The following is a 25,842-nucleotide window of genomic DNA, read 5'->3' as shown; positions in this document are numbered from 1 at the left end:
GCCAAAAACAAGTCAGCTTTTCCTTATTCTGAGCCTTTTTCCAGGACATCACAGCCATTTGGTGAGAAAGAGCAGGAATTTGTAACTGGATGCTCTTTGCTGCCACCTCCCATAGACGTGGCCCCTTGCTCTTTTATGCGCGCTGTCCCATACACAACACACACCCCACACACACACAACACGCACACACACACAACACGCACACACACACAACACGCACACACACACACACACACGCTCCTCTGACACAAAGCGCAGCCTGGCAGCACCAGCGTTGCTGGGAGGGTAACAGACGCCTTTTCTTATAAGAGGTAAATACCATGAAGCTTCTCACTCTGGCCTTCCTAACGTGAATTAGCCCCATGTGCTCTCATAGTGCAAACAGCAGTGACAAGGCCAAGTTCATGGTGAGCTGTCGATCCCACACGTGATGCTGCCTGGGGGCTCCCTTCTGACAGGCGGGAAGGGGGTGCTTCCAGGCAGGAGGCCAGCCCTGGTCCAGCAGCGTCCGGCCTCTGGGCGTGACCCCCAGTGACCAGGTGGAGTCGTTACGGTAATGCTGAGAGCACCTGAGGTCCCTCGAGGAGCGTGCAGGAGCCTGGAGGGGCCCCCTGTACTTTGCGGGGAAAGACTGACATCCCGGGACAAACTGATTTAAATGAAACACTTCATAGGATGCAACCTAGTATTTTTTCCCCTCATCAGTGAGCCTGTCCTCATCATATGTATTCAAAATCATTCCAGGGTGAGTAGCTTGAGCAGTTGAAAAGTAATCTGAGTATCCATCAAAGATACAGTCTCTGTGAGAACAGATGCAATTAGAAACTGGTGCAGTCTCAATAGAAGCTGCAGGAGAAAGAAAAGGAAAGAGAGAGAAAGAAAGAAGGAAGGAAAGAAGGAAAGGAAGGAGAAAAAGAACAGTGGGAGAAGGAAAGAAGAGAAGGAAGGGAAAAAAAAACTGAAAAGAAAATCTCCCATTTTTTTAACTGGTTAGTCAGTTTTCATGTCAAATATTTCCTAAAATATCTTTACAATTTCCACATTAGCTGAAAGATACATATCCAAAATTTTAAGCACATTCTCTTTGCTTAAAGAACACTTAGATATTACATTTTAAGCAAGGAGAAAGGATTTTCAGGTTAAACAGCAATTTAACGCACGTGAAGACATAAAATCTGCACAAATCATTTGGACAAAACTGTTCACTCACCACCTACACGGATGTTACATTTTACAAACTGGTAGCATAAGCTCACAGACAAACTTGACCGAGAATAGAATTGCTATGACATTCCTAAATTAACAGTGAGAGGCAACATTAGATATTGCATTTTAAAAGCTGTTGGAAAATGCATTTTTTCTCCCAACCTAAGCCAGAGACATAAAGAAGCTTCCGGAAATCCCTTTTCCCATCTGTGTTCTGCATCCCCTGATACTTACAGAGCAAGGCTTTCTGAACAGCCCCGAGGTGATCAGCTCATTCAAACCCATGTCCACGGCACCGGAGTCTCACTGGCTGACAATCTGAATGTTTCCAGGCAGGATACTGATGCGAAAGGCAATACATAATTTACGTGGGCATTCCCTCTGTAGTTCTGCTCGTGAAGCTAGCAGCTGCCAGTGCCCAGACTATGTCATCAGAAATCAGAGCCCAAACTCCAGCAGGAGAAAAAAAGTGTCAGGAGAGATTGCTCATCTCTAGTGGAAATCGACACTCACAAATAAATCTATAATTTGCACTGGCGTCGTATCTTTTTTTTTTTTTTAAGTTTAAAATAAATCAGGAAGAAAGGTGGCAGAGAAATAGTCTGGCTGAAAGAAAGGCATCTTGATTGCTGGCTGCTGCAGTCAGCGGTCCAAGCTGGGTCATCAAAACCCGTGCACTGCGCTTGGAAAGCAGAAGCAGAGAAGACGGTGGGCGTCCAGAAGAAGCAGGGTTCACAGCCCGCAGAGAGCAAGAAAGGACATAGCAAGACCCATCTTGAGTTGCTTCAGATTTTGTTTCCAAATAAAAGTTACCACCAGTGTTATCCTTCCCCTTGAATTCCTTCAAGGTGGAACAAAATTGAAATACAACAGAAAGTGAAGAAAATGTGAAGGAAAACTCTAGCACATGTATGGTGTGTGCCTTTCCCCAAACAGGCTTCCAAGGTAGAAATCTTTTATTCTAGAGTTTCCCACTCAGCTTGGAGGAAATTCTATTTCAGGCACGATGCTGCTTTGGAGACAGGACTTCTTATAACAGAAAGATCTGTTTTCTCTCTACAGCACTTCCCAAAATAAAAGGAGAAATGGACCCCCAGTTTTTACTCGTCAGTCTGTTATCTGAAAATCTGAAGCTCCTGCAGCAGCTGCCTGTTCTGTCCAAGTTCTTCTTTTGCACTAAAGTGGAAGTTTTTTTTTTTTTTTTTAAACAAAGCTTCTTTCTTTCACATTCTGTGGGTTGAGCTGTATGTCCGGAAATGTGGCCGCTTCATAAAGGAAGTGCCTTCCCCCTGGACGGGTTTATGAGAGCCAGGAGTCACAAAGTTGTGCAGACAGGTCTAACCAGTTGCACATCTTTCAGAAGGAACCTGGACACAACCAAGGTGCCAAGCAGCACAGTGTCCAGAGGATGGATTGCTACAACGTCTTGCTCCGTCACCACTGTGATCAGTACTGTTAACTTCCTACCATCAGCCCCAAGCACTGACTTCCTTGTCCTGAGAATTTGATCTGAGGTTCTGTTCACTGAGTACTTCCTATATGTCAAGGACTGTGCTGGGTAGTTATATACTCTTTCATTGAAGTCCCAATTATTTCTGCCTCCAATAAAGCAAAAATGCAGAGGTGGAAAGGCCAGGAAAGACGGCAGCACAGGTCGACAACAGTCCTGCTCTATGTGGCGGGACCAGTGACCAGGCTTCCAGCAGCTCCTGGAAGAGCAGCGTGCACCAAATGCCCTGGGTACCTTCTCATCGGCTAGTCACATCGTCACCCTGCCTTCCTGGGCGTCCTAGATGATCACGTTACTTGTCTGTAAATCCATTCATTTTCTGAAAGTGCCGCTTCTCATTCATTTTCTGTTGATAAGGAATTTCTGAAACAATCATTGGAAACCATCTCTGCTGCAGACAACCAGTGCTACTTGCTTGCAACAGGATTTGAGATCTCTTTTATTCCCGAAGGGGGCCATTATTTCCACCGGTTGCCATGGTGATGTGATGCTGCAGTGTCGCTGCCGTGGTTTCACTGCTTTCCGATGCAGTCACACCACACACTTAAGTCGAACCATTTGTCTCACCTCTCGCAGGTTTTTTTGGAAACAAACACCAGACTGTAAAACTTAGACCAGTGCTTCGTCTCACGCAATGACAAATGGGGACAACTGAGAGGGTCCTTGCATGCCAGCACCCAGGTCGGCAACGCGATTTCAAACAAGGAGAGCGAGCATCCAGAAATACCTTAGTTTTTTCCCCTTTGATAATTTAAGGAGAGATTTCTTACTGTGTTCAATGACTTAAGAAATGCTTTTCAAAACACAAAAGTAAGGAGTTTGGGATGAACAGATACACACTAGTTCATATAAAATAAACAACAAGGCCCTACCGTATAGCACAGGGAGTTGTGCTCAATACCTTGTAATAGCTTATTATGGGAAAATCTGAAAAATATGTATATATATATTATATATATATACACATTATATATACATATACACATGGAGAAGGCAATGGCACCCCACTCCAGTACTCTTGCCTGGAAAATCCCATGGACGGGGGAGCCTGGTAGGCTGCAGACCATGGGGTTGCGTAGAGTCGGACACGACTGAGCGACTTCACTTTCACTTTTCACTTTCATGCACTGGAGAAGGAAATGGCAACCCACTCCAGTGTTCTTGCCTGGAGAATCCCAGGGACGGGGGAGCCTAGTGGGCTGCCGTCTCTGGGGTCGCACAGAGTCGGACACAACTAAAGCGACTTAGCAGCAGCAGCAGCATATATACACACATCTTAATCACCTTTCTGTATGCCTGAAACTAACACACGTTGTAAATAAACTTTACTTCAATTAAAAAATGGGGAAAAGATGCAGAGCAATAAGTTGCCTGAATCTATTTACTTTGGTACGAAACAAAAGTTTATCGAATGCCAGAAAAAAAAAAAAAACAATTCAACTAGAAATGCGAGACTATACATTTTTCATTTTGGGAAGTTCACATTAACTGAACCTCTGCCATATTCTTTTTTAAAGCAGCAACTTAACACTCCTATTTGTACCTCTGTTTTCTTGCTTTTATTTGTAACTAGTAGACACACAGGACTTCCCAGGTGGCGCTAGCGGTAAGAATCTGCCTACCAATGCAGGAGATGCATGAGACAAAGTTTCAGTTCCTGGATCAGGGAGATCCCCCGGAAAAGGAAATGGCAACCCACTCCAGCATTCTTGCCTGGAGAATCCCATGGCCAGAGGAGCCTGGTGGGCTACAGTCCATGGGGTGGCAAAGAGTCGCACACAACCGAAGTGACAGCGTGCATGCCGCAGACACACGCATTCACACACAAGTACATATTCGTGTACTTACTTATGAACTCCTGAGGTCTCTAACCTGTGAAGTTTGGCTCAAATAAGAAATGCAGAATACGAGCTTCTCTGCTGGCACAGTGGTAAAGAATCCGCCTGCCAGTGCAGGAGACACAGGTTGGATCCCTGGTCCGGGAAGATTCCACATGCCGAGAAGCAGCTAAGCCCGTGAGCCACGACTACTGAGTCTGTGGTCAGGAGTCCGGGAGTCACAGCTACTGAGCACACGTGCCGAGAGCCCATGCTCCGCAACAGGAGAAGCCCGTCCGCTGCAGCTGGAGAGGAGCCTCCACTCACTGCAACCAGAGAAAGGCCCACGCGGCAACAAAGACCCAGCACAATCAGAAATAAATAAGTAAAATATTATGTTTCTTTAAACAAAAGTGACTGTTACTGATAGGACTTGTCCATCTGTAAGCCCTGATTTCCAAAAGGCTGAACCGTTCAAGTTGGGAACTCACTTTGAACTCAAGGATGCTGGTTCTCTGCAGCCCTGGCCCTGAATCCAGGTTGGAGGATGGTGTCTCCCCACCCTCCAGGACAGCCCCCCAGCAGAGGAGGGGGGTGGGGGGTCGCCAGGGAGATGGCAGGTGGTAGCCTTCCTCTGGAGCACATGGACTCCCCAGCTTCTTTCTCAGCAAACAAGGATGGATCTGAACACAGGGTGAGCAGTCAGCTGTCTGAACTCCTACTGTGAATGGTCTTGAGTGCCAGCTTGGACTCCTGACAAGACAGCGTTAACCGAAAGGGGAGACATCAAAGCACCTGGATTAGGTTTCAGAGACCACTTCTTGGAAAAGGCAGTCATTTACTAAAGCCCAGCTTCCAGGAAAATGCCAAATCTGAGTCTGGCCCCAATTCATTAAGTTAATCTGAGTTGAACTCAGGTTATCTGTGCACTCTGGTCTTTTTTTCTTCTGTCACTAGATTTGCTTCTTTGGTATTTGCTTTCTTTTGCCGTTTTCAATTTTCTTTCTTTTTTTTTTTGCCATGACACTAATATTGGCCAGGCTTGAAGCTGAGAAGCCTTGTTGTGTTGGGAACAGAAAGAAAACTCTTCTCCACATAGGAAGGAATGCTGCGGGGGCCTCAGAAACCCAGGCTTCGACAAAGAATAGACACACTTCTCACAACGCCCACTTTACCGAGAAATGAGGGGGTGTGGGAGGTTGGGGTTAGCAGATGTAAGCTATCATCTGTTAAAAGGATAAACAACAAGGTCCTACTGTGTAGCATAGGGAACTGTGTTCAATACCCATATCCTATGGTAAACCATAATGGGGAAGAATATTATAAAAGAATGTGTGTGTGTATATATATATATGTATATGTATATACACATGCATATATACCTATGTATGTATGACTGAAACTGAATGGCAGAAATTAGTACACTGTAAATTATGCCTCAATGAAAAAATTAATAAAAAATAGCAAATAACACCATGGCAAGTTGAGACAGACCATGGAAGAAAGGAACAAGCTTTTTACTTTGGGATCTTTAGCATTTTTTCCTGCTTTGTGCGCCTTTTCATTGTGAACTAGGTCCAAAACAAAAACAGAAAGGGAAAAAAAAAGAAGAAGAAATGAGGATTGCAACATTTACAGTGACTCCCAACAGCCAGGAGGGCTACCCAGGTGGTTCAGTGGTAAAGAAGTCGCCTGCCAACGCAGGAAACACAGGAGATGTGTGTTCAGCCTCTGGCTCGGGAAGATCCCCTGGAGGAGGAAATGGCAACCCACTCCAGTATCCATGCCTGGAGAATCCCATGGACAGAGGAGCCTGGAGGGCTACAGTCTACGGGGTCGCAAAGAGTCGGACAGGGCTGAAAACAAGCACACGTGCCAACAGCCAGGATGCATCAGCTGGGGTTGTGTGAGTTCACGGCCCGAGTGTGTGTGTGGTCTGAGCCATCCCTGCCCCTCTCTGCCTCTTCTTTTCGGGGAAAGAAGAGCCTCCCTGAGCTCAGCTCGGACAGGAAATGAGGCGCAGGGCAGCCGCTGAGTGCTGGGAGGTGCGCTGGATGTGTGAGGATCCATTGACCTGGCTTCCGGACTGAGGCACCACGGTTAGAAAACCTGGGGAATGACCTGAGAAGAAAGTGCATTCTGCTGCTTTCGGACGGGATGTCCAACAAATGTCAATCAAGTCTATCTGGTCTAACGTGTCATTTAAGGCCTGTGTTTCCTTATTAATTTTGCCTGGATGAGCTGTCCATTGGTATAAGCGGGGTATTAGAGTCCCCCACTGTTACTCTGTTACTGTCGATTTCCCCTTTGTTGGGGGCATAAATAAGCAAGAGGGAAGTGATGTATGTACACAAATGGCTGATTCATCTTGTCGTATGGCAGAAACTATTACAACATTGTAAAGCAATTATACTCCAATAAAAAGGCTTCTCTGGTGGCTCAGACGGTAAAGAATCCACCTGCAACGCAGGAGACCCAGGTTCAATCCCTGGGTCAGGAAGATCCCCTGGAGAAGGGAGTGGCTATCCACTCCTGTATCCTTGCCTGTTGAATTCCATGGACAGAAGAGCCTGGTGGACTACAGCCCATGGGGTTGCAAAGACTCAGACATGACTGGGCGACTAACACTTTCACCTTTCAAAATTAAGCAAACAAAGTTCATAAATAAAATCGTAAAATTAAAAACAAAACAACAACAACAAAAAAACGTGGGGAAGCTTCCAGTGCTGGTCTCCTGGGGAAAAAAATCCTTTAAGGCAGTTTGTATGGTTAGAATCCTGAGTGGTTTGAGTAGACTTTGTCTGAAGTTAGTATCAGAAATGGGGGCGCCACTGTCTCTCTCCACACTGCCCCCTGATATGTGACATGCAGCCCCCCACCCCCAATCCTCTCCTCAGAGGTTATTTTCTACTGTGGAAGCCATGATTTTAGCAGAGCAGGCTGGAGACAGCCCCCCCTCTCTAGTGTCACATGCGTGAGTGTCTTCAGCGCAGTTAACTGCCTTTGGTGAAACAGAGGTAAAGTTGTCCATTTCAGAGCGACGGAAGCATCTGACAGCGTAGGTCCTTCTTGGAGGCGCTCTCTCCCTTCCAGACATTTAGACGTCATTTGCTCGCTGCTCCACATCCACGCTAGGAATAACACAGCCTTTTTAGGCTTCCCTCGTAGCGCAGTCGGTAAAGAATCTGCCTGCAATACAGGAGACGCAGGTTCGATCCCTGGGTCAGGAAGATCCCCTGGAGAAAGAAACAACAGCCCACTCCAGTATTCTTGCCTGGAGAATCCCATGCACGGAGGAGCCTGGCAGGCTATCGTCCATGGGGGTCTCAAGAACAGGACATGACTGAGCAACTAAACCACCACTTTCCATCATCTTGAAATGAGAGGTGAAGGGTGCCACTCCCTGGCAACATGTCCCTGATGTGAATTTCCCGAAAGAAATCCGACTCTCTGACACCAAGGTTGGCAGCTGGGACAGTGGCAGGTGGAGTAGGCAGTTTGCAGAACTGAGAAAGCTCCCTATTCACACTAACGCACGTTTTAAAAATAGAGGTCAAAACCATTTCATTCAAGGTGGCCTGGGTTTTTGTTTTTTTTTCCCCAGTGCATGTGCAAGCGTAGCCCGAGCTACGGACAGAATGCCAAATGAGCCAGGTTAAGAATGATCAGGTTCCTGACCTGACAATTTTCCTCTGACGCTCAGCAAATTTGCCGCAACGCCAAGAGGGCTTGCTCTAGCCTTTCTGTGATGCCATACAGAAGCATTAATCAGACACTGCAGCATCACTGGAAACAGCCTTTCCACATAGGTGTTTGTAACAATCTATTGCCTGGAGCTATTTCTGAAACCACAGAAGCCTTGGGTACGGTCCAGTTCCACACCCTGCCTGCGGGCTCTGGGCCATCAGCAGAGCACCTGCTGGTAATTCTGCGGTGCTACTCTGGATGCACAGGCCCCGAGAATTTAGGGGCCTCTGGGACCCAAGTCCCTGGCGTGGAGGCCCTACAAAGCTCAGGACTCACTGGCTGGTGGGCAGCCCCTTGGGGGCGGCGCTGGAGGCTGAACCTGGCCTCTTGGATGTGACAGTCACATTGTGGCAAGCCCCTGGGCTGCACCCTCTCTTCCTGCAGGAGGTGGCCACCGTGGATTAACCTCCTCTGCTTCAGAAGGGAAAACAACGGCTCCATCCAGCTGAGACGGATCTCTGAGAGCTAAGAGATATGCCCACCACGCAAAGCCACCTGTCAGCCTTAAATTTCCGTGTCTTGAAATGGGACATGTTTGCAGTCTTTTATTTTTTCTTGTTTTTCTTCCTTTCTTTCTTTTTTTTTTTTTTACTGTACCATGCAGCATTCAGGATCTTAGTTCCCCCAAGCGGGGCTCAAGTCTGTGTCCGCTGCAGTGGAAGCTTAGAGCCCTAACCACTGGACCACCAGAGAAATCCAGAAAAGGAGTGTGTCTTCAATCAAGCAACTGAGGATGCATTCTAAGAGGACTTATTTTCCGCCACAGGCTTTACACACCAGGAAGAATGAAGCTGTCCTCAGGACCAATTCCGTGCTGCCGCCTCCCATCGGAGCAGAGTGACACCGTCCCCCTCCCAGGAGTCAGCAGGCCATGGTGTTCAGCCTCCAGCCGCGCAGATCTGAAGTCTTTCTTCTCAGGGAGGAGAGCCGCAAGCACAGCTCCTGGCTGAAGGTGCTCCGAAGTTCTGAGGATAAGGAGATGGTGAGAGGCGCCAAGTCCATTCTTGACATAAACTGATGCCCCGGCTGCAGCCAGGCTCCCTGGTTTTTGTTTTCCGGGATTTGCTCCATCCATCTCCTAGCGGAGACGGCAGGCTTGGCCTTTTACTCAATGTGCCTGAAGCTCAGGCAGTGAGGCGGTTTCTGCAGCGGGAGCTCCCAGCATGTGACAGAGCCAGGTCAGACGTCCGAGCTGCAGGGCTCACCAGGGCTCTGAGTCGTGAGGTGATGCTGCTCTCGCGCTTGTAAAAATAACAGTGAAGTGGTGAGACCCAGCTTCCAAGTGGAGCGCCTTCCATGAGAATAGGCCGAAAAAATGCCAACAGCTCACCTGCTTGAAATTCAGGGGGGTTGGACCAAACTGAGGGATAACACAACACCCAGTGTTAATTCTGAGGTCCTATCCTTCCCCATGCGGCAGGGCCAGTTTGGGCTAGCATGACTTATTTTGCACATTCAGGTCTTTGTCATCCTATTTCCTTGTATTTTCTTCAGTCAGCCAATCACCCACTCCCCCAGGACTGGGAGGGTAAGGCGATGACACCAGCGCTTGGCACAGGAAGGTGGTAATCAGGGCTCCTGGGCGCTGAGAGCTCTGGGTGTCCAGGTGCCCAGCCCTGCCCGCCTCTCTCCCAGGGCCCTGGGGCTGCCCTGAGAGCTGGTCTAGCCATCTCTCCCCACCCTCCATCCTGCACGGTGCCCGAGAGGCCCAGCTCCCGTGGGGACTTGAACTTGGTCACTCTTCTCAGCGTGCAAACTCACAGTTGATAACAGGTCCTCCTCTTAGCGTGCATGCTCCAGCTGCTCAGTCATATCCAACTCTTTTGAGACCCCATGGCCTGTAGCCCACCAGGCTCCTCTGTCCATGGCAACAAAACTGGAGCGGGTTGCCATGTCCTCCTCCAGGGGATCTTCCCTGGCCCAGGAATCGAACCCTCATCTCCTGAGTCTCCTGCACTGGCAAGCAGATTCTTTACCACTTGAGCCACTGGGGAAGCCCCTTCATCTATGACTATACACCTTTAATTGATTGACCTAAAATGTACCCCTTTCAAGGCAGGGAACTTCAAGGCTTGTAGGTGGCTTTGACTGGACAGCCTACTCCTTCGTTCTTAGGAATCCACATGAAATGAACTAGGGGACTGGGAAGAGAACTGCCATTAATAACCCAAATGGGGCTGAAATGTGTAGTTCTGGCCCGGTTTGGGGACCACGGCAGACCCAAACACGGCTCTCCCCTGAGTTCAGGTAGAATGGGGCCAGAAGTACCAGCAGGCCCACCTGACATCTAGCACACAGCCACAAAGTCAAACAAAAGCAGCTCAGCCTCATTTGTGAAAGAACTTTACTGGGATGCTTGGGGGTGTTGCGTGTGTGCGCAGTTGTGTCTCATTCTTTGTGACCCCATGGACTGTAGCCCATCACGCTCCTCTATCCATGAAATTTTCCAGGCAAGAGTACTGGAGCGGGTTGCCATTTCCTCCTCCAGGGGATCTTCCTGACCCAGGGATCGAACCCACATCTCCTGTGTCTCCTGCATTGGTAGGCGGGTTCTTTACCACTGAGCCACATTAGTTGCCTTCAATCATTTATTTATATGTGTCTTGCTCCCCAAAGGAGGCAAAGCAGCATAGGGAGTATTAAATCACAATCACTCACTCACACACCAGCACTTGTGTGCAGGCCCAGAGGGACAGGGACCCTGCTAGAAGGCCTCCATGCTAGAAGGGGAGGGAGTGGGTGAATATGGCTTTTCTGAAGAGTAGTGAGTGGGAGAAAGTCCCCGAGGACCAGAAGTCTCATAGCAAGGACTGGCAGTCCTAGGGGAAATGGGGGAGACCTTCCCAGAAACTAATGATAAAAGCCGGGAGAATTGTAAAGATCTAGCTGGAAGTATATCATGTTCCCAGAAGGAAAAAAAAGAAAAAGTCCTTTATTGCAAAACACCCCGGGGGAACATTCCAGTGCCCAGACCGTCACTGCTCACACCAGAGCTGGCCTCAGAGTCTGAGAAGAGACGCTCAGAAGGGGCTCAGGGCTTGGGGCTGACCGCCGCAGGCCTTGTCCTGAAATTTGGAAGAATTCTGTCTCTGAATCTGTGTTTGGCAAAGAGAAGCCTGTCAGGACAGCTCTGCACTGTGCTGGGGCTCGGGGGCCTTGACTCACGCCTTCTGCCGCCGTCCCCAGGCGGGATCCTGCAGATCCATTCCTGCCCCCATACGCACACGCCTCCTGCTGAGTTCCAGGGCAGGCGCTGGGCGTCCCTGAGGGTGTTTGCGCCCTGAAAGAATCCCCCTGCCCCAGGGAGCGTGCGTTAAATGGGAGCTATGAAACACTCTGGCAGGTCTGCAGAGAACCCACTGAAGAAAGGAAAAAGCTCTTTTCCTGCCTTTTGAACAAGCAATCGGGCCTCTTGTGTAGCCGACCCTGGTCTTGCTAAGTGCCGCCCCAGGCACTGCGGAGAATGCAAAATGCGGTTTTCTTTCTGCTATCCGGTCTTCTCCCGAGTCTCCCTCAGACATTCATTCATTTGTTCATCCATCCACGGTACACAGAGGCCTGCCTGGTGCCAGGCCACCTCGGGAGATTCAGATTGGGACATTCTGGGTCCTCCAGAAGGTGACACGTCCCCACGTGGCCCAGGCAGCCCTGGGGCCAGATCCATTGTTTTCTGTGCCTCTGGAAGGGTCCAGCCAAGCGTTAACTTCCTGCTTTGTGTCCCGCATTACATAAATCATGGGAAAAAATGGAAAACAGTCATTTTTAAAAATACGCATTTTTCTCTAGCTGAAGAGGCTGCTCTATACCATCCGACCATTCTCTGAATTTGGCTTTTCATTCTTCAAGATTAGCATTTCATTCTCTTTAGACCCTGCTCCTGAAGAAAAAACCCTTTCCTGTGATTTTTGGAGCGCACCAGCCAGGACTGCTGAGACACCGCTAACACGGTTCTTTGTCTTTCCCAGAATCTGGTGGAGAAATTTCAGTGAATCATTGTCTCAGGCATCTTGGTCAAGCCCACTGGGTTCTGTGATTAGGTGCAATTTCAACTCTTTTTTTTTTTTCCCTCAAATTCCCCAGGGATACTGTGATATATACAACAGACACATTTTTATGAATTACAACCCAGCTGAAGTAAAAGTTATTATTTCTTTAACCTCTAAAGTGTGGCTCAGATGGTCAAGAATCTGCCCACAATGCAGGAGAATCGGGTTCGATCCCTGGGTCAGGAAGATCCCCTGGAGAAGAGCATGGCAACCCACTGCAGTATTCTTGCCTGGAGAATCCCACGGACAGAGGAGCCTGGCGGGCTACAGTCCATGGGGTCGCAAAGAGTCAGACACGACTGAGTGACTAACACGTTGACTTTCAAATTGAGTTTCAGAAAGGGCTCGAGCACAACCACAGTGTGATGAAGAATGAAGACTCCCATCTGTTTACAGATGCGCAGATGCGGTGCTTGGCATCCTGGCGAGGTTCTGGATTTCCGTGATGTCTGACAGCGGTGCATCTGCTCAGGGACAGAGGGAGGGAGGCTCCCACCCCAGGCCTGCAGTTTGGCCCTCGGGGCAGCTGGTTCTTCCTGAGCTTTACCAGGCCTGGGAGCGCCCGCCCTGATGAAGCTGTGTCTCCTGGGCAGGGAAACAGCTGGGGGAAGCCCTCAGCCTGGGCCGAGGATGCTGGTTAGAAGCAGATTGTCCCCAAAGAAAAGCAACAGTCTCGTGCACTTTGCAGCATCCTCACTAGGAACACAGAGGACTTTTTGTCTATTCACATTGTATTAGAACTTTTCTAGGATATTCCCTGGTGGCTCAGTAGTAAAGAATCCGCCTGCCAATGCAGGAGCCGTGGGTTCGATCCCTGGGTCGGGAAGATCCCCTGGAGAAGGAAATGGCAACCCACTCCAGGATTCTTGCCTGGGAAATCCCATGGACGGAGGAGCCTGGCGGGCTGCAGTCTATGGGGTCAGAAAAGGCATGACTTAGTGACTGAACAACAATAGAACTACTGCATTGCTTCCGCAGGCCCATCTTGGAGGGACAGGATCCTGAGCTTTGCAGAGGTGGGTGGTTAAGGAGGTGGGCCGCTGACTAAAGCCACCAGCCAGTTGGGAGAAACAGTGAGCCTCCTGACCCCCTAGGTGGGTCCCTCCTCTGCTTCTTTGCCAGTAGAGCTCTCTGATCGGACCCACTTCACAGGGCTGCCCAGCTGCCCCCCCATGGCACCCCATCATCTCCCTCTGTTGTTCTTCTCTGATTGGCACCATCTCCCGCTGCCTCCGGACCTTCCTGGCTCCCGCATGTGCCAGCCCGGTGCTCACCCTCCTTCTCAGGCAGCGCCGTGGAAATCAACGCGGGGTGCCCTGGGTGCGGGGCCGGCACCTGGACTGCTTCCCTGGAGGCTCCCTGCTCTCTGCTTGGCCCGAGCAGCAGTGTGTCACGGCAAAGACAGATGGTCTTCACTCGCCATTCATCTCAAGGAGCCAGGCTGAGCTGCCTCTGAGTGGAAGCAGGCTGGCAGGGAGCCCGAGATGGGAACAGAACAGCTCCGCCCCCAAGATGACCCTGGAGCTCCTGTCACTTAAGGTGATGGACACCGGGGTCACCAGACCCCAGCTGGGTGGACAGAGGCCACTTGGGGGAGGCCGTGTGAACCTGCACGGACACTGACCCTCTTACTGGGCTTTCTGTTAGGGAAACCTGAAGCGAAGTGAAAGTCGCTCGGTTGTGTCTGACTCTTCTGGACTGTAGCCCGCCAGGCTCCTCTGTCCATGGGATTCTCCAGGCAAGAAAACTGGAGTGGGCTGCCATTCCCTTCTCCAGGAGATCATCCCAACCCAGGGTTCAAATCCAGGTCTCCCGCATTGTAAGTGGATTCTTTGCCATCTGAGCCATCAGGGAAGTCCTACCATGTGACATTGCAAGTGGACTGGATTTGCTGCAACATGTTTAAACAAAAAGTTTTAAAAAATTACACAACTTACAAAAACATTGTTACAGAGAGAGATCTTATCGGCTGTTCGACAAAGCGCCGTCCCCTCCGGTGGAAAACGTCACAGGGTGACATCACTGCCATTTCGTAAGAGCCAGCGGAGGTTTAGCGCCTTGTCTTAGTGATACGAATGTGTCCCCTTGTCCCAAACCCACATTAGTCAGATTCTATCAAAAATCATTTTTAAAAGGAAACATGACTTAATTCTCAGCTGCACAGGAGGAAAACATACAGCCATGGGTAGTGAATCACTCATGAAAAATTAAATAAATCCACCCACGGCGGGAAACAGCACAACAAAATGCCGGTGTTGGCTTCACGTTGGAAGGAAGCCAAAAGCAGGTCCTGGAAATGATGATGCCTCTGAATCTGATCTCGCTCACGTTGTGTGCACTTGAGATCTCCAACTTCATCTCAGCAGCACACGCTTCAAGCCTGGTTTTATTTATTTTTCTGGAGAGCCGTCACAAGAGGGGAGCAGAGTGGCACTGACGTTTCCATGGTATCCAGACTGAGCAACTCGCCCTCCTTGTCCATCACTTCTGGTGAAAGAGACCCCCCCACAGGCCCCCAGAACCCTTTGCCAGGATGGATTATGAAACAGTGGGAAAGGGACACTTGTTTCATTAACTAATGCTTCTGCTTAAGTTTTGAAATTTTCAATGTATGTGAGCAACATCACAGAAAGAAGAAGATTGCTTTTCCAAAATTGTTTTCTGGGAGCCAAACGCTCCTTTATCGGTTCCCACTTCTTCTGGGGGACAGTGGGAGAGCTAATACAAATAAGAGGGCAGGGATGAGACAGCACCAAAATAGATGTTTTTCAAAGTGAAGATTATAAAACACTGACATCACGACGTACAAATTTCATCCTGGAAGGGGAGGCGATGGACCCTGGATATGGAGGATACACACCAGTGGTTACTTGAAGGGCATTTCTGCTATTAACGCAAAATCCAGAGAGGAACCACCCCTGAGCACAGACCTTTATGTCATGAGGGGACGTTTAAAAAAATCCTCAGGAGGCTCTCTACTTTTTAGACGAAGAAGGTGTGACTCAGACATGAAGGGACACGTCTAATTCATTCAGCTTTCTCCAGTTAAACTCTATTTCTGTTCACTCCTTGTCTGGGCTACTGCACAGAACACACAATCAGACTTGCTAAAGAAAGGACTCTAATAGAGACCTTACAGGCAGTATTTCCTGAAATCAGAATGAGGATCTACCACTGTGTTTTTTCAAGGTCTGGCACAGTCATGAACCTGCAGGAGACACCTGATAAACGCCGGGCGAGTGGATGGACAGGCTATTGGCCACAGAGAAAGGAAGCCTGGCAAGAGTGTTGGAAGAGATTAGAAAACGGGATTCAGTCAGCAGATAACATGTGGAAACATTTTGGAATCCTGGCCAAGATCAACTTAGGCGATCATAAAACTGTTCCCAAATAGAATTATCAACCAGAAAACTGCAGAATCCATGGGACACACTCTTAGTTAGTAATGAGTTCTATTACTTTCATGACAGTAAAATCACATTTTCCATAAAAATGTGATTTCCATTTTTGACAGGTCTGCCCCTCACTTTTGGAGACGATGTTGAGTGCTGACTGGTTTCCAGGTTTGAGAGGAGCCTGGCCTCCGTGCAGGGGACACGGGGACCTGTGAGCCCCCTCCCCCCTGTCCACTCACTTCTCCACAGCCCCCCAAGTCTGCTTCCTCATCTTTATGGCAAAAGGGAGAATGCACACCCAGACTGACTCCAGGTGTCGGTGAGGCTCAAGGAGCCAAAGAAAGTGAGCTTGCTTTGCGAACCGTTACCTGCCCCACATGCATGTGAGTTGTCAGTGCCACTTAGTTTTCAGGATAAGGCATTTACGACATTATCTGGCAAAACAGGAAATAGACCAAGTCCTGTTTTGGGGAATGATAATTTCCACCAACATGACGTTTAAAAAAAAATTAACTTCTCAACAGCAACACGGTAGCTTTAAAAATATTTATATATATCTAACACCTGAACATAAAATCGGTACCATTTCTGAGAGCAGGTCTATCTTGGGAGAGTCATCTGAAATCAGTTAAATACCGTCAACACGTATTTTTAAAACGTTGTTAGAATGCCATCAGCCCCCATCATGAAATAACACAAATCCAAGTTCTGGCTTTGGTTTATGCCAGGAGCCAACACACGAGACCCTACTCCTAAAAAGGCCATAAGGGAGAAAACCTGAATTTCAGCTGTTATACCCCCCTGTGAAATTTGTCTTTTCGAAAAGGCCAGCTCACGAGATCCCACCCATGACAAGGTCACGAGGAGAAAGCCTGGCAGGCAAGGCAGATCAGGTTTTCAGGGATTTTGAAAAGCTGCCCCCGGCGCTCACCTTAAAGATGATATCTGTCTTTCTGATGCCTGCCTCAGTGGACTACTCCCTAATTTCTCTGACACAGGCAGGAAGGCCTTCCCCAATCTCTTCTCAGATAAGAATCAATTTAGAAATTTAATCAATAAGTTTCCCAGGTGGTGGTATGCATCATCAAAATGCAACTGCCCTTCGAAATCAATTCCATATTCCTAGGGAATCTGCACGAAAAATTGTTAGGACGTGTCAACTTTGCCCTACTTCAGTTCCCACTTTGCCTTTTGGGGTAAATCCCCGTGGCTTACTACCTAATGTGCTTTGGCAGATGGATGTAACACATGTTCCTTCTTTTGGAAAACTATCCTTTGTGCATGTTACTGTAGATACCTTCTCCCATGTCATTGTGGCTACTGCCAGAACGGGAGAAGCCTATAAAGATGTAGTTCAACATCTTTTTGCCTGTTTTTCCTATTTAGGAATGCCAAAATCAATTAAGACAGACAATGCTCCAGCTTATACATCTAAGTCCTTTAAAAATTTCTGGGCTCAATTCGGTATATCCCACTCTACAGGAATTCCTTACAATCCCCAGGGACAAGCAATTGTAGAAAGGGCACATCAGACACTTAAAACACAAATTTCTAAATTACAGGAAGAGCAGTTCAAATAGTTCTCTACTCCACATTTTGCAGCATGCCCTCTTTGTGCTCAATAACCTTAATGCTGATCAAGCCGGTTTAACAACTATGCTCCATCCCTGGAACCCAGAACAAAAAGATATGAAACCTTTAGTAGAGTGGAAAGACCTCCTTTCCAGACTATGGAAGGGACCTGATCCCTTGCTAACCAGTGGGCGAGGGTATGCTTATATTTTCCCACAGGGTGCTGACTCGCCAATTTAGATCCCAGACAGACTGATTCGCCATGTCGCAGTCCCCCAGACCTCTGGTTCCCTCGCAGCCTCAACCATAAAGAAGGAAGAGCACTCCTCTGCCCTTACCTTGGCCTAGAAGGTCCAGCAGACTCTGAAACAACCGGCAGTGGAGATCCCAGAAGAACACTTGGAAATCACCAGGACGTCCTGCGCAGGCAACTCAACAAGCCTCCATACCCACATGGGGGCAAATTAAGTCACTCTGTCATCAAGCACAGAGAAGAGCTTCCCTGCAGGGATCTTCAGCCTCTCCCGAAAGGGTTTTTATTGCCATGCTTGCTTTACTGTCTTGTCAGGCAAGTGCTACCTCCTCTACTTCAAAAAAATACTGGACATATTTCCCTGATCCCCTGACCTTCCAAGTAGTTACTTGGAACAGCGACCCTATACGGGTCAACACAGACCAACCTCATCTCTTGGGAGGATCCTATACTTCTTATGATAAAGATCATTATCCAATCAATTTTAACTATACTTTTAGGGGATTAACGGATGATCTTCCCCTTTGCTTTAACTTCCCCCATAGTCAGAGAAGTGATCTCATCACTCCCTCTAAGGAGGGGTGTGTTGGAGCCTCCAAGAAAGCAATTCTGACAGATTCTCCAGCATCAAAATTTTCAGACAAAACAGGAGATCGGCTGGTTTGGATATTACAGGCCCATATGCCCGGGGTCCTGGACCGTTATAAATCCTTGTTCCTTAATGCTGCACCAAAATATCCAAATTGTATTGATGTTGCTCCGTCAGATGTCATATGGAAAACTATAGACAACTGCTTTGGATACCCAGTATGGAAATCTTGTACTTATAATTCAAAAATAGATTATAGAATACCGGGAGGTGGAAACTATTCTGTACAGGACTGGAGCAATCCAAATCCAAGTCAGAATCTGGGAGCTGTTTCTGACCATGTCAGTAGGTTTAGCAATTGGAAAAATGATTCCCTCCCTTGGCCACTGGTGCCCAGTAGACGGCATTATAATCAATTTGTTCCCCCCATGTTGTCCTATACTACTAAGGGCAAAACCTTTTGGCAAAACCAGAAATTTGGAGAGCCCTTGCTGCCACCTCCATTGTTACTTTAACTCGGCCAGAAAACAATTCCACCTATTCTGTGCTGGCTTGTTTACCCTCCTCTTATGTTTATTTGTTTACTAATGATTCAAAAAGACTTCACATACAAATGAATTATTCAGGTGGACCAAATATAGTCTATTGTGAACAATGCATGCTTTCATCCTGTTTAACCCCTCAATATAATATTTGTTCTTTTGTGGTGCTTCAACGTCCGCCCTACCTTATGATGCCTGTCAGAGTGAACGCCTATTGGTATGACAATTACGGTTTAGCTGTTCTGCAACAACTACAAGATTTAATGCGTTCCCAACGGTTTGTAGGACTACTTATTCTAGGGATTTCAGCTTTGATAATAGCAATTACCTCTGTCACTGTGGCAGCGATATCCTTGACTCAACAAGTACATACTGCTCAATATGTCAATGATATGTCAAAAAATGTTTCTTTAACTCTAGCTATGCAAGAGCTTATAGATAGAAAATTTGAAGTAAAAATAGATGCCCTGGAAGAAGCAGTCATGCATATTGGAACTGAGTTGCAGGCTTTAAGGGTAAAGTTAGCGTTATCCTGTCACGCCGACTATCGGTGGATCTGTGTAACGCCCCTAAAAGTAAATGATATGGATCACAATTGGGAAAAGATTAAAAATCATATTTCAGGTGTATGGAATAGCTCCAGCATTAGTTTGGATCTTGGAAAGCTTCACGGTCAGATAAAAACCTTAGAACATTCCCGCCTGGACTTTACTGCTGCAGGAGCTGCTAATGATTTTTTTCATACCTTTTCTAACTTTATTACTGGAAAAAATATCCTATCAGCTATTTTCAGTTACGCTGCTGTAGCAGCCCTTGTTTTACTTTTCATTATAATCCTTCCTTGCATTGGCAGAACTCTCCAACAGAGCACTCAGAAGCTTGCGACTGAGATCCATCTGGCTGTCTTAAAAAGTAATAAAAGGGAGAGATGCCGGGAGCCAACACAGGAGACCCTACCCCTAAAAAGGCCATAAGGGAGAAAACCTGACGGGCAAGGCGGATCAGGTTTTCAGGGGTTTCGAAAAGCTGCCCCCGGCGCTCACCTTAAAGATGATATCTGTCTTTCTGATGCCTGCCTCAATGAACTACTCCCTAATTTCTCTGACACAGGCAGGAAGGCCTTCCCCGATCTCTTCCCAAATAAGAATCAATTTAGAACTTTAATCAATAAGTTTCCCAGGTGGTGGTATATTATGAGATTATTCAGGGTGAAAGGAGTGTTTTAATTTAAACTCCTTTGCTGGTAGTATGTTAGCCAAACGCATTTATGCGCTTGATACTAATATGCATGATTGCTTATAATATCCTAATCATAAAATAGCATAAAGAACCTGATTATATAAAAGCCCTAATAGATATAGAGCCCTTTTAAGGGGTAAAGGAGTCCTATTAGAAAACATAAGAAAAATTATTCTATAGGTGGTTATTGGGTTGTGATTTGCTTGCTGTGTTTATGCTTGCTGTATTTTTGCTTTTAATGTGCTAAGGTTGTGTTATAGAAACCATTGTAAATATAGTTAAAGATCTAGAGAAATAAGAACTTAGCCCTAGTGTGGTAACAATGAGATGGTTGATAATTGTCAGCCAGGAGTGCTAGGCAGAAGCTGCCTCACTGAAGCCGCAGAGTCTGTATGGGGTAAACTTATTAGATAAAAGCAACTGACAACTTCTGCAGAAGGACTAATTCTTGTATTAACAAGGTTATACTTCCACTCTGTACTGTTGCCCTATGAGACTGCTACCTTTCAGTTAAGGTCACCATAGAAACAGAAAATAGGTTTACATTCACCTGACTTGCATAAAATGTTAATAGGTCCCCAGGCCAGAAGATAATGTACAAGACCCTCATAAACAAAGAAGTATGCAGAAAACACCCTGGTTTTGTGAAGGACAAGCTGACGTAATGTTAAACTATCTTCCCCTTAGAAATGTACTAACTTAGGGTATAAAAGCTATGGTAAAAAATAAAGCATTGCCAGACTCTGCCAGACTCTCTGCACCCCCGTCTGGTCATTCTCTCTCTCTCTCTCTCTCTCTCTCTCTTTCTCTCTCTCTCACTCGCAGACTTGGCCCTATCAAGGCTGGTCTCACGTGTCTTCTCTCTCTCTCTCCCCGACGCAGTTCATCCTGAGAGTACCCCTTGGATCCTGCCAAGGCTGGACCCCGGCAGGTTTATGTTCATTTCAGTTCAAAACAAGGAGAAAAGCTACTCAGAGAATCCATTATGAGACACATTTTGATTCAGCAATTCCACAGGAATCTTTCTTTTTCCAACATTTTAAATAGTTGATAGCAAACTCTGCATCGTAATAAGCAGCCTTTTAAAAAGTCACTTCCAATTGGCAATTTTGGGAAGAATGCACAGACGCTCACGCTGCCTGCATGTCCCAGTTCACACAGGGACGCCCCCCTCATCCCCGCCGCCCAGGATGGGGCTGCAGCTGGCAGTGAGGCCCCGTGTCCAGTGGGGACTGGTCCATGGTCCTTCCATGGGACCCCAGGACTCCTTCCCGGCTCCGCGGCTCAACGGGTCCGAGAACGTTCTCTGTAAGTCATGCCCCCAACAGTTTTATAAATGTCTTATCTTCCTTCCCCCCGCGTCAACGCCGCCTCTCGCCAGGCAGTGGGCACAGATCGGCAGCTGACTACGCCATCTGTCCCTGCAACGTCCGCCACGGACGGGACAAGCTTGTCCCCAGACGGTCAGCCCCGCCTCGTGAGCCCAGACGCCAGCTCCCGGGAGACCTGCTTGCTGCCCGAGCACCCGGCATGGCCCGCTTTCTCAGCGTGCCACCGGTAACTAAAATGCCACTTCACAAATCGAGTTGCTAAGGGAAATGAAGAGGGTGGTTTTGACTGTAAAAATAGAAAATGTCTGACTTAAAACGGATAGGATTTTGATGTGTCATCCAGGCAGCTCAGGGCCCCAGCGATGGTTGGGAATTGTTTTCCTAAAAAGTGAGCCTCACGTGACTTCCTGTCAGCCCCCAAGCAGACCGTTCTCTGGACCATCCCCATGCACCACTTGGCCCGGCTGTGGCCAAGAATCCAACAGGGCGCGTTAAAACAGTTTCCTGAAGCATCGGCTCCAGATTTCCTGCCCGGGGCGGCACAGAGTTAACCAAAGGGCTTGCTAATGTTTCATTTAATGGAGGCTTCCTGACAATATTCTTTAACCCAGTTTCTAAATACCTTAGGAATGATTGAGGTGGCCAAAAACTTCGCTTGAGTCTTTCCATCAGATGTTACAGAAAAACCCGAACAAAGGTTTTGATCAACCCAAAATATCACATAAATATAAAACACGGCATAATTCCCCGGGGATAAGAAAGGCTGCCCTTTAGCTTCTCTTTACCTCGTGTCCTACGGGGACGATGCTGGGCACCCATCCTGGCCTGAGAGAATCCATGTCTTCCTGCCAGCTGGAAAAGGATTTCTAGAAGAATTCCAGCTCTGAGCTGGGTCTGCTGGGAGCTCAGAGGTGAGAAGTGCGTTTATATAGGAGATCTGTGTTCCTATTTTCCCTAAGCGGAAACTCTGACAGCTCAACATCCCTGCCTTTGCTATATGACAAATGAATACCTAGTAGACGCTTTCAGGAGGCACTTCTTGGAAGAATGTTGAAACTTTCCGGGGGGTGGAAAATGGAAATGGAAATAAGCAAGGGATTAATGTGTTTGTCACCATCAGATCCAAAGGCATTGTTCCAACTGGCTGTCAGCTCCTACTCTCTGTCTGCGGGAAAGGAACTGCTTCATTGTCGGGAGAAACACATCTTGCTTGGACGGGACAGTCCACACGTGCTAATAAAACCCCCAGGACGTGGCAAATGAAGGAAATAGGAATCGGATCTCTTAGAAAGTTTTCAAGTCTCCTGTGCTTTGCACATGAGGCTTCTCTCGTCTTCCTGTAGACTCGGAAGCCAGCTCAGGCCGCAGAGCACCTGTTCTGCCAGCAGGACTGCAAGCTGAGACAGGCGGAAAGCACGCTTGAGGCGGTCCCCCTGCCCTGGGAGAGCAAGGCCCCTGCCCTTGATTTGAAAACCTTCAGATTCTTCATTCCTTTCCTTTCTGCCATGATGGCTCTTTAAACCAACAGCCAGGAAGAAAAAATGACTTGGCAGAGGACAGTCGCGTGTACTGAAACTGATGAGGTAGAAGCACAGAGCCTCACAGAGGACCAGGCTAGTGAATGGATATCCTAAGTGAATTTTAAAATTCAATTCACCATTACTTAATATTAACACTTCAAGTGTTCTTTTATTCCTGGGGTATTTCCATGAACCACAGTGAAATCACCAAACTGCAGTACCATTTAGTTTTACTTACTGGTGGATACCGTTTGGTATAATAATGTATTTAACAAGACCTCAAAGAGCCTGGAGAAAATATTTAAACCTTAATTGTGTATCTTTCATATATTCTTAATTCTGAGATTCCACTACGTTTTTTTTTTTTTCATTTGTTTTTATTAGTTGGAGGCTAATTACTTTACAATATTGGGTTTTGTCATACATTGACATGAATCAGCCATGGAGTTACACTACAGTTTTAAAACACTAAGCAACCGAGATCCTCAGAGTTGCAAGTATTCCCCAGTTGAGGGAACTTTGGTCATTTTTGACCAATATGAACTACAGTATTACTTCCCAAATCTATTTTTAAATATTGAAAAAAGAAGAAAATATGAGAATGGGTGGTTGTACTAAAAAGACTCCTCTTAATCCAGTTTAAAATTGACCTTTTAAAAAGAAATTCAAATATTAAGCCAGTGTCTTTTTTCAAATGAAAAAATCATGTTATTGCTAGACAAGGAAATGATTTTCAATATCCATTATAGTGCAGCAAATATATCACTACCTTGTTACATGCCTTCATTATTTTTAAAAATAATTTTATTTATGCATTGGTTTTGGCTGTGCTGGGTTTTCGTGGCTGAGCACGGGCTTTCTCTAGCTGCAGGGTACGAGCTTCTCATTGGAGTGGCTTCTCTTGTTGCAGAATACAGGCTTCAGGGCAAGCTCATAAGTGTGGTACACACGCTTGCCTGCTCCTTGACATGTGGGATCTTCCCGGACCAGGGATCAAACCCAAGTCTCCTGCACTGGCAGGTGGATTCTTTACCACTGAGCCACCAAGAACAAAAGCAATTTTATTAAGCGCTTATTCTTGGGGTCATTTCACTTAAACGTCACAAGAATCCTGGGAACTGCTAGCATAAGAGGCTGGCAAGTTCACTCCTCTGGGGCCGCTGGCCCGAGTGTGGACAGTGACGTCGGACAGGCTCCGACCTCAGGGCATGTCCTGTCCCCTGCTCTGCCCAGGGCGACCTATTTGTTTAGCTCTAAATGACTAAAAAAGCAAGTGTCCAACCTCACAAACTAGAAATAAATTCCTTCCCATTAGTTGAAACCCTGAAGCTCTAGAATAGAAGTTCTCAACAGCTGAGCAATGAATTTGCCGTAGGCTAAGAGACCTATGATTCCAAACAAAGGCAGCAACAGGGTAGCTGAGGTAGGTAGGCAAGTTCATGCTTCCAACAGACTTCCCTCACACTGACGAGGAAGATTCTGGAAACCAGAAGCACTCTTATCGAGGACTCACAGCGCCCTAAGCACAGCTCTAGCTTCCTGCTGAAAAGGAGGCAGAGGTTGGGACCAGGTGGAGGAGATGCTGCCCGAAGCTTTGGCTGCCAAGCGCCCCTGGCGGAGACCGAGGTCAGAAGTCGGGCTCCTACACAGACACCCAGCGGCTTTCGGCGTAGGGACTTCCGAATCTGCGGCTGGTTTGAGACGGTGGGGGCCAGGGGCCCCCTGGAAGCACAAGTCATGGGCTCACTCAACTGAGAGCCAGGCTGACCCAGGCACGCCTGGCAGCGGGTCGACTAGCTGAAAGGGCAGGAAACCCCTGGGCAAGCGGATGTGGCAACTGATGTGGAAGGACTGGTGCTGAGCCAAGAGCCAAGGGAGGCAAAGGCTGGCCACTTCTAACACATCATAATCCGCACAGACTTTCAGAAGGAGATGAGTCTGGGGGCCTGCCCTCCAGTATTTCATTGCAGCATGGTCAGGACCCGAAGCTTTTCCCTGGCAGCGGGTTTAACATCCTCGCCAACCCATTTGAATGAGCAGTACCTCTCGCTTGGGATCCTAAGACAAGAAGGGATGGCGGACTTCCTATAATTAAGTCTCCAACCCATTAATATTGTTCCAGTAATGACCCTTCTCTTTGATTCTCACCATGGACATTTGCCCAAGGAAAGCGTGCCACTCAGAACCATCCACATCCAATAATTACAGGATAAAGAACATGGACAACGGAATGAGTTGAGTAAGTAGGAAATGGGAGTTTTCCTCTTCTTTGTCTTCATAAATCATTGACTATATTTAGCATTTTTCGAGATAGGGAGAAACAGTCCATACGACCAGAATGTCCTTGATCATACCAGGAATAATCATAAGCATGGATGCCCAGATGAAAAGCACAGCCTTGAACAAAGGGGCCAAAGAATTGACCCACTGGCCTTAGAATAATTCTGAACAGAGTCAAGGTTTTTCAAACAAGGTGATACATTTGAGAAAGGCAACTGCCCAGCATCCCCCATCCCGATTCACTTACAAAAGGCAGGCACACAGGAGGGCAGAACAAATGTTACCTGCCCACAGGCTGCAGCTGCTTCAAAAACTCTTAGATGGCCTTCCCTCAATCTCCTTAGGAAACTTGACCACATAAGTTGATTAAGTAAACACATAAAAGGTGATGGTATTTCTTTTCCTAAGTACCAGGACCTGGAGGCTGTAGAATATTGCCTCAAAAGGCAAAAACTGATGGAATGCCAACACCGTTTGCTTTTTTTTTTTTTTTTTTTACTAAAAGTGCAATCCAGAAAAGCTCCTTTTCAGCAGTTTTCCCCACAGCAGATCAATTTAAGAAGCCATTAGCATCAGAGCAATTATGTACCCTGTGCTCCCAACAGTCCCCGAATGTGTGCCGCTGAGATAAGACGAGGCCCTTTTCTGAATGAGGACAAGTCAGTGAGGGAAAGCGTGTGGACACTGTGTTCTCAACAATGCGTTTCAGGGTTCTGAGCAGCGGAGCCAGATTCAAAACACCAAAAAAAAAAAAAAAAAAAAAAAAAAAAATATATATATATATATATATATATA

General features: G+C 47.3%; 1 protein-coding gene across 5 annotated transcripts in view; it reads right to left on the bottom strand.

Annotated features, from left to right (window-relative positions):
• Nucleotides 1-25,842, bottom strand: part of PTPRE (protein tyrosine phosphatase receptor type E) — a 177,667-nt gene that overhangs the window by 81,766 nt on the left and 70,059 nt on the right. Inside the window, exon 1 of one of the 5 annotated variants that reach the window (XM_065923538.1) lies at nucleotides 22,033-22,052. The exons of 3 other annotated variants lie outside the window; for them this stretch is intronic. The gene's annotated coding sequence lies outside the window, so the exon portion shown is untranslated. Of the gene's footprint in view, nucleotides 1-1,440; nucleotides 1,585-22,032; nucleotides 22,053-25,842 lie in introns of those variants that run through there. One more of the 5 variants, XM_065923537.1, reaches the window with a different exon arrangement.

This window comes from Muntiacus reevesi, chromosome 2 (assembly GCF_963930625.1).
Source record: "Muntiacus reevesi chromosome 2, mMunRee1.1, whole genome shotgun sequence".
In the NCBI taxonomy this organism is placed as follows: Eukaryota; Metazoa; Chordata; class Mammalia; order Artiodactyla; family Cervidae; genus Muntiacus; species Muntiacus reevesi.
Note: the sequence above shows the minus strand (reverse complement) of the source record. Positions and strands in the feature narration are given on the sequence as shown.